At 45.7% G+C, this 7,785-nt stretch overlaps 1 non-coding gene across 1 annotated transcript; it reads right to left on the bottom strand.

Moving 5' to 3' along the window:
• Positions 1–4,043: 4,043 nt before the first annotated feature.
• Positions 4,044–4,117, bottom strand: trnan-auu (transfer RNA asparagine (anticodon AUU)). Its single transcript has one exon. It is a non-coding gene; the product is annotated as a tRNA-Asn (tRNA).
• Positions 4,118–7,785: the final 3,668 nt, after the last annotated feature.

Below are 7,785 nucleotides of genomic sequence, written 5' to 3'. Positions count from 1 at the left end.
GGTTGTGTTTCAAGATGACATACTCATCACAGGCAGGGACAACGACTCCCATCTCCGCAATTTGCAGGAAGTACTAAGTCGATTGGATCGAGTAGGCCTAAGAGTTAAGAAATCCAAGTGTCTGTTTCTCGCGCCTGAGGTTGAATTTTTGGGCAGAAGGATTGCCGCTGATGGAATCTGCCCAACAGAATCAAAAACCGAAGCAATTCGTCTGGCACCCAGGCCCTGGAATATCTCGGAACTGCCCGCCTTTCTCGGGCTATTCAATTACTTTGGGAACTTTATGCAGAACTTGAGCACGCTGCTGGTGCCTCTCCACATGCTACTCTGAAAGGGGTGCGATTGGTTTTGGGGGGACGCCCAAGAACGCGCCTTCAATAAAGAACTCAATCATCTATGTTCCAACAGTGTTTTAGCATTTTTGGACCCAGGTAAAAAGTTAGTTCTTACATGTGATGCGTCAGTGTACAGGGTCGGGTGCGTTTTACAGCATGTCGATGATGCGGGTAAATTACAACCTCTTGCTTATGCCTCCAGGTCACTTTCGCGGGCGGCGTGCGGTTACGGTATGGTTGAGAAGGAGGCGCTCACGTGCGTGTACGATGTCAAAAAGATGCACCAATACCATTTCGTGGCCATGTTCGGGTTAGAAACCAACCACAAACCCCTCACGTCCCTGCTATCTGAGTGCAAGGCAATAAATGCCAAAGCCTCGGCGCGCATTCAGCAGTGGGCACTCATGCTGGTGTCTTACGACTACACAATAAGGCACAGACCAGGCACAGACAACTCTGCCGATGCGCTTAGCAGGATACCCCTGGCGACCACGGAAGGTTTGGACGAACAGGACTGTGAGATGGTCATGGCAATCAATGCCTTTGAATCCACAGGTTCGCCCATGATGTCTCACCAAATCATAGCCTGGACGAACAGCGACCCGACGTTATCCTGAATCAAAAGATGCGTTTTAACTGGTGACTGGGCAGAGACCCGCGATGCCTGCCCTGGGGAGATCAAACCTTTCCATCGGCACATGCATGAACTATCACTACAGGCAGACTGCCTGATGTGGGGCAGCCGAGTAGTTATGCCCTTGCGAGGCTGAGAGGTGTTTGTCCGGGAGCTCCACCGCGAGCACCCGGGGATCGCCCTAATGAAGACCACAGCCAGATCCCACATCTGGTGGCCTGGCATTGACGCGGACTTGGAGCTCTGCATCCGTCGGTGCACCATTTGTGCCCAACTCAGTAATGCCCCCAGGGAGGCCCCCCTAAGCCCCTGGCCCTGGCTCACAAAAACCGTGGTCGCAGGTGCATGTAGACTATGCGGGCCCATTCATGGGCAAAATATTCCGTGTAGTCGTTGATGCATTTTCAAAATGGATCGAGTTCACCATTTTAAACTCGAGCACCACTTCCACCACTGTGGAGAGCCTGAGAACCATGTTTGCAATGCACGGAATTCCTGACATATTGGTCAGTGATAATGGTCCGTGCTTCACTAGCACAGAATTTCAAGATTTTATAGTTGACCACGGCATAAATCACGTTAAGATGGCACCGTTCAAGCCGGCCTCCAATGACCAGGCGGTGCAAGCAGTGCAGATCATTAAACAAGGCATGCTCAGAATCCAAGGTCCCACGCTGCAGAGCCGCCTGTCGTGACTGCTGCTGGCATACAGATCTCGTCCACATTCGTTGACTGGGGTTCCCCCCGTGCAACTATTGATGAAATGAACCTTAAAGACCAGGCTCTCGTTAATCCTCCCAGACATGCATGAAATTGTTGAGGCTAATCGTCGGAAGCTAACTGAGTACCATGACCGAAATTTGAGGGGGAGGTGGAATGATATAGGGGACAAAGTGTTTGTGCTAAACTATGGCAGGGGTCCCAAATGACGTGCAGGGACAGTAACAGGCAAGGAAGGAAACAGGCGACTGGTTGTCCAAATGGACAATCGCCAAACCTGCCGGAGGCATGTAGACCAAGTAAAAAGTAGATTCACCAACAAAACTGCAGGACGAGAGGCAGACTACAGTATGGAACTCACACCACACCTGGTGGACAGACAGAGGGAACAACCTGAGGAAAGGGCAGTCTCAACAGACAGCCCAGGCGAGATACCAGCAATCACACTGAAAGAAAAACAGGCACCAAGGCAAACAACTGAACCACAACTAAGACGCTCCACGCGAGAGCGTAGACCACCTGAGAGTCTGAATCTATAAAGACAATAAGACCTTGGGGGAGTTTGATGTCATGTATCTCACACTACTGTATATAACTGTATCTTACCATGCTATACATGACTGTAACTAGATATGACCTGTAACCACAAGCATACGTTACCACCAGGGGTGCACTTGCAGGAGACACTGCATACCTGTTCCACACAGGTATATAAAGGCAGGTCTCAGGCAAGTGTGGCACATGAGAGCTGTGAAATAAAGGTGCAGGTCCAGAGTGACCATGACTTCAGCATGTGCCTCGTCTGAGTCTGTACTGCAGGGTCAGGACTTTACACTTACAAGCGAAAGCTCACCGGGTGGGAATATTTTCTGGAGCTTTCTCCTCATGCATGCTCAGGGGCGAGTTTGTTCTCCTGTGAAAGGTTATAAGATCATAAACATGTCAGGATTCGGAGCCGGAGAAAGTCTTTCGGCCCCTCGAGCCTGGTCCACCATTCAAGAGGATTCTGTCAGTTCCTCGACAGCAAGTTTAAACATCTGGGGCAGAGCCAACAGGCGCCTGGCTGCAATCAGCGACAAAAAGGTGCATTTGGCAGAAGCCCGGCGAGGTCAATTGGTCGAGCATGAGAATCTTAATCTTGGATTCAGGGGTGTGAGCCCCACGTTAATTGTTAAAACATGTCCCATTTTACACACTGTGCTTTAGGGATCTGATTCAAAATGTTCATTGCTGGTAACATCAACATGAGACTGGGGAAACAGTGCGACTGACTTTAGTGCAAGAGTCTGGTTATTGTGAAACAGCAAATGAAATATAATTTCTGGAAGAATGACATCGAAAAGAAATGTGACCCCGACACCCAGAAAGAAGTGTTAAGGCAGAAGATTACATGCTGCATTTCTCTGTGCAAAAAATTCCTTTCACAAACATTTCTCTGACCAAAACAGCACAAAACAAAAATGTTCCTTTCAAAGTCATTAAACTCCTGAATTTCCACGCCCCCCGAATCTCCTGAATCAGATGCATCTTGTTTTGCCGACTCAATCCATGTCCCTTTGCCATGTTCTGCTTCCACCCACACTGTGAAATGTGCCACTAATTTATAGAATCATGGAATGGTTACAGCACGGAAGGCCATTCGGCCCGTCGAGCCCGTGCCGACTGTCAGCGAGTCCCACTCCCCCGCTCTTTCGCCTGAGGCCTGCAATTGTTTTTCCTTCAGACACTTATCCAACTCCCGTTTGAAAGATAAGATTGAGTCTGCCTCCAGTACATTCCAGATCCTAACCACTCGCTGCTAAATAGCCAGCTCCTGTTCCTATGTGTAAAGTCTGGGAAACACTGGATCAATTCCTACCACACTCACAGCCTTCCTAAATATAGCACCGTCATTCTATTCTCGTAAAACCAGCTCCTGAAGTATAGTCCAGCTGTGCAGGTTAAAGCTCTGGTTATGTTCCTAACATTACTTCAAATGCAGTGTTTCCGTAGTGTAGTGGTTGTCACATTTGCCTCACACGCGAAAAGTTCCTGGTTCAAAATTGGGTGGAAACATTTTGAAAACTTGCTCAATTAAATATTGGAAAAAATGGATTGATTCATATTCGTGGTTCAATATTAACAAAACACAATGTCCCACAACCTTGTAAAATTTTCTGATATCACTGTACAGTTCTGTATACACTCAAACTCTACACTTGAACTGAATGCTCATAAAAGTATTGGAGTGGGAACTCACTGGATAACAGCACAGCTGGTAATGTTTGCGGAATATGTTTGTGCAGTCAAAACGCACAATGACAAACTGGAACCGCGCAGCACCGAATCCTCGGGGAAAACACAGTTAAAAACTTCGCCTCTGGGTGGGCTCGAACCACCAACTTTTAGGTTAATAGCCCAACGCGCTAAACCATTGCGTCACAGAGACTGACGCAAGTGCACACTGCACGACATCCAAAACCAGGGTGTCAGTCAGTTAAACCTTCAGATTGCTCCTACCGGGATGGAACTTGTCCACTCTCAGTTGTACTTTTCCCAAATAAAGGGTGGACATTCAGTGTGGATGTATGGAAGCAGTCTGGTCCCGCACACTGCAGACACTTTCTTGTCACTGCCAACCAGCTCTCCCACAAACGGTGTGATCTAACGTCCAGCCTTCCGGTGCCTTGTCTGTGACGAAGTATTCTGATTGTCCCGAAGACGGTATTCGGTTTTAATTCCTTTTCTGCTCCCGACTGCAGATATTCCTGTGAATAAGCGCAAACAAAGTGCTTACAGGGTCAGTTTGATTGACCGTTTCTTTGCTTGGTGAAATTTCAAAGATTGAAAGCGACGCACATCAACCCCAGAAAATGCTGGAAACACTCAGCAGGTCGGGCAGTATCTGTGGAGGTGGGGAAGTGGGAATAATCGATTGGTTTGTTTGCGGCTTTGATCTGCTGCTGGGAAGTGAGGCAGCGCTGCAGGATGCTTTTTTTCGAGGTGTAAGCAGAGGTTTCCGCCGTGTAACGGTTATCACGTTCGCCACACATGTGAAATATCCTCGGTTTGAGCACGGACAGAAACATTGTTTTGGAGAATATTTTTCTGTGGAATATATTTTTTTAAAGTAGCCCCAGGTTCCTTGTATCATGAGCGATGGGCATTTTAACTCACTCTCCTAAAATACAGTGTGTGTAAAATCAGATAGGGGATAAAACTTCGTCAATGATTAAAGTTCATTAACTCATTAAAGTTTAGTTCTTGAAGTTTCCATCAATTCATTTCATAAACATAATTGAAGTGTGTGAGAGAATTAATAATGGGCTTTAATCGTTAAGGACCCCATTACTTTATGTTATAGACCCAGGTTACACACTCTCTTGCTTCTGAAAGAGTTGAGGTCCATGTGGGGGTGATTTGGGCACATCTTTCCCCACATTACAAGTGTGTCAGGAAATCAACCACCCAAAGCCCTTTCATTAACCACAGGGGTTCCCGCAATTGTCTGGTCTCAAAGCGGTTTTAGTAATTGTCAAAATCTCTTGTCCATTTCCCGGTGTTACCTGATTCTGTCGGTCTCCCTGGCTCTCTTCAATCTGTGTCTGGCCACCTACAGATTGGATTTCAATAAATACCTGTGTTTGTGTTTTCAATAACAACAGAAAATGTTTCTTATATATTTCTTATGTTCTCTCCAAATCCTCGATATCCTTCCTAAATTATGGTGCCCAGAACTGTAAACAGGATCCAACTGAGGCCTAAGCAGGGATTTATAAAGCTTTGGTGAAAGTTCCTCACCGGTGTAATCTATTTCACGTTATAAAGCCAAGGGCCCTGTATTCTTTTTTAATAACCTGATCAACTTCTCTACCCACCTTCAAATATTGCTGTGTGTAAATCTCTCGGTCACTCTGTTTCTGCATCCCCTTTAAAACAACACCATTTAGTTGAAGTTTCCACAGATCACCACCGTGTGTTTCCCAGACCTTACCCAGAGGGACATAGGAACATGAGGAGGCCATTTACCCCCTCGAGCCTGTTCCACCATTCAGTGAGATCATGGCTGATCTGATCTTGGCCTCAGCTCCACTTCCCTACCATCTCCGCCTAACCCTTGACTCCCATATCGTTCAAAAATCTGTCTACCTCCACCTTAAATATATTCAATGACCGAGCCTTCACTGCTCTCAGGGGTAGAAATACAAAGATTCACGCCCCTCTGAGGGAAGAAATTCCTCCTCATCCCCATTTTAAATGGGCAACCCCTTATTCTGAAACTATGTCCCCTCGTTCTAGATTCCCCCACGAGGGGAAACATCCTCTCTGCATCTACCCTGTCTAGCCCCCTCAGAATCTTACACCTTTCAAAGATATCATCTCTCACTCTGCTAATCTCCAATAGGTAGATCCAACCATTCTTCATAAGACAACCTTGTGAACCTTCTGTGAAATGCCCCCAATGTAAGTTTATCCTTCCTGAAATGAGGAGAGCAAAACTGTACGCAGTACTCCAGGTGTGGTTTCAACTCTGCTCTGTACAGTTGTAGCAGGACTTCCGTACTTTTATATTCCATCCCCCTTGAAATAAAGGCCAACTTTCCATTTGCCTTCCTAATTACTTGCTGTATCTGCATGCTAACTTTTTGTGATCAGGAAGGCCAATGGTATCTTGGCCTTTATTGCAAAGGGGATGGAGTATAAAAGCAGGGAAGTCCTGCGACAGCTGTATAACGTATTGGTGAGGCCACACCTGGATTACTGCATGCAGTTTTGTTTTCCATATTTATGAAAGGCTATACTTGCTTTGGAGGCAGTTCAGAGAAGGTTCACTAGTTTGATTCTGGAGATGAGGGGGTTGACTTATGAGGAGGAAAGGTTGAGCAGGTTGGGCCTCTACTCATTGGAATTCAGAAGAATGAGAGGTGATTTTATCGAAACGTGTAAGATTATGAGGGGGCTTGAGAAGGTGGATGCAGAGAGGATGTTTCCACTGATGGGGAGACTAGAACTAGAGGGCATGATCTTAGAATAAGGGGCCACCCATTTAAAACTGAGATGAGGAGAAATTTCTTCTCTCAGAGGGTTGTAAAACTGTGGAATTCCCTGCCTCAGTGAGCTGTGGAAGCTGGGACATTGAATAAATTTAAGAGAGAAATAGACAGCTTTTTAAATGATATGGGGATAAGGGGTTATGGGGAGCGGGCAGTGAAGTGGAGCTGAGTCCATGATCGGATCAGCCATGATCTTATTGAATGGTGGAGCAGGCTCGAGGGGCCGTATGGCCTACTGCTGCTCCTATTTCTTATGTTCTTCTGTAAAAGGACTCCCAGATCCCTCTGCTCGACAGCATTTTGTAATCTCTCCCCATTTAAGTAATTATTAGCTTTTTTTGTTTTACCTACCAAAGTGGATAACCTCATATTTCCCACATTATACTGCAGCTGCCAATTTTTTCCTCACTCACTGACCCTATCTATATCGCTTTGCAGATTGTTTGCGTCCTCCTCACAACTTGCTTTCCCACCATATCTTTGTATCAGCAGCAAATTTGTCTACATTACAAACATGCAGAGCCCAGAACAAATTATTTTGCACCCTGGCGATGTTTTCCCATTGCCTTTGAAGGCGTATATCGCAGATTACCCAGAATGAAACCGTACATTTAAGATTTATACTATGAGGGAAAATTGCACCTTATTTTATTAGTTCGAGGTGTTTCATTAATTGATTTGACATGCTGTATTTGTTTGAGGTGCAGTAGAAAAATGGATCCTTACTCATTGCTGACTCTAAGTTAGAACAAATGAGTGTTCGACAGTAAAATGAGCACTGCACTTTAATTGAGAATTACATATCCAGAGTTATAGTAAGCAGCCGCATACCGCAGTGAAGTAGAGCAGACCCGAGAGACTCAGCTAACATTTGGAAAGTAATCACTGAATTAACACAGAAGAGTGCAAAACATTCATCAGAACAATATACAATCAATACAATGTGTCTGATTGTGTTTGAAGGAACACGGCCATTGGAGAGAGAGCATCGTTTCCAATTACATTATATAATAAGTCTGATCAACATTTTCCAGTTTTGGGACGTTTAGCTTCAATTTCGGAA

The sequence above is a fragment of the Pristiophorus japonicus genome, unplaced genomic scaffold (assembly GCF_044704955.1).
Source record: "Pristiophorus japonicus isolate sPriJap1 unplaced genomic scaffold, sPriJap1.hap1 HAP1_SCAFFOLD_147, whole genome shotgun sequence".
Taxonomy (NCBI): domain Eukaryota; kingdom Metazoa; phylum Chordata; class Chondrichthyes; family Pristiophoridae; genus Pristiophorus; species Pristiophorus japonicus.
This window is presented reverse-complemented; position numbering and strand designations above follow the sequence as displayed.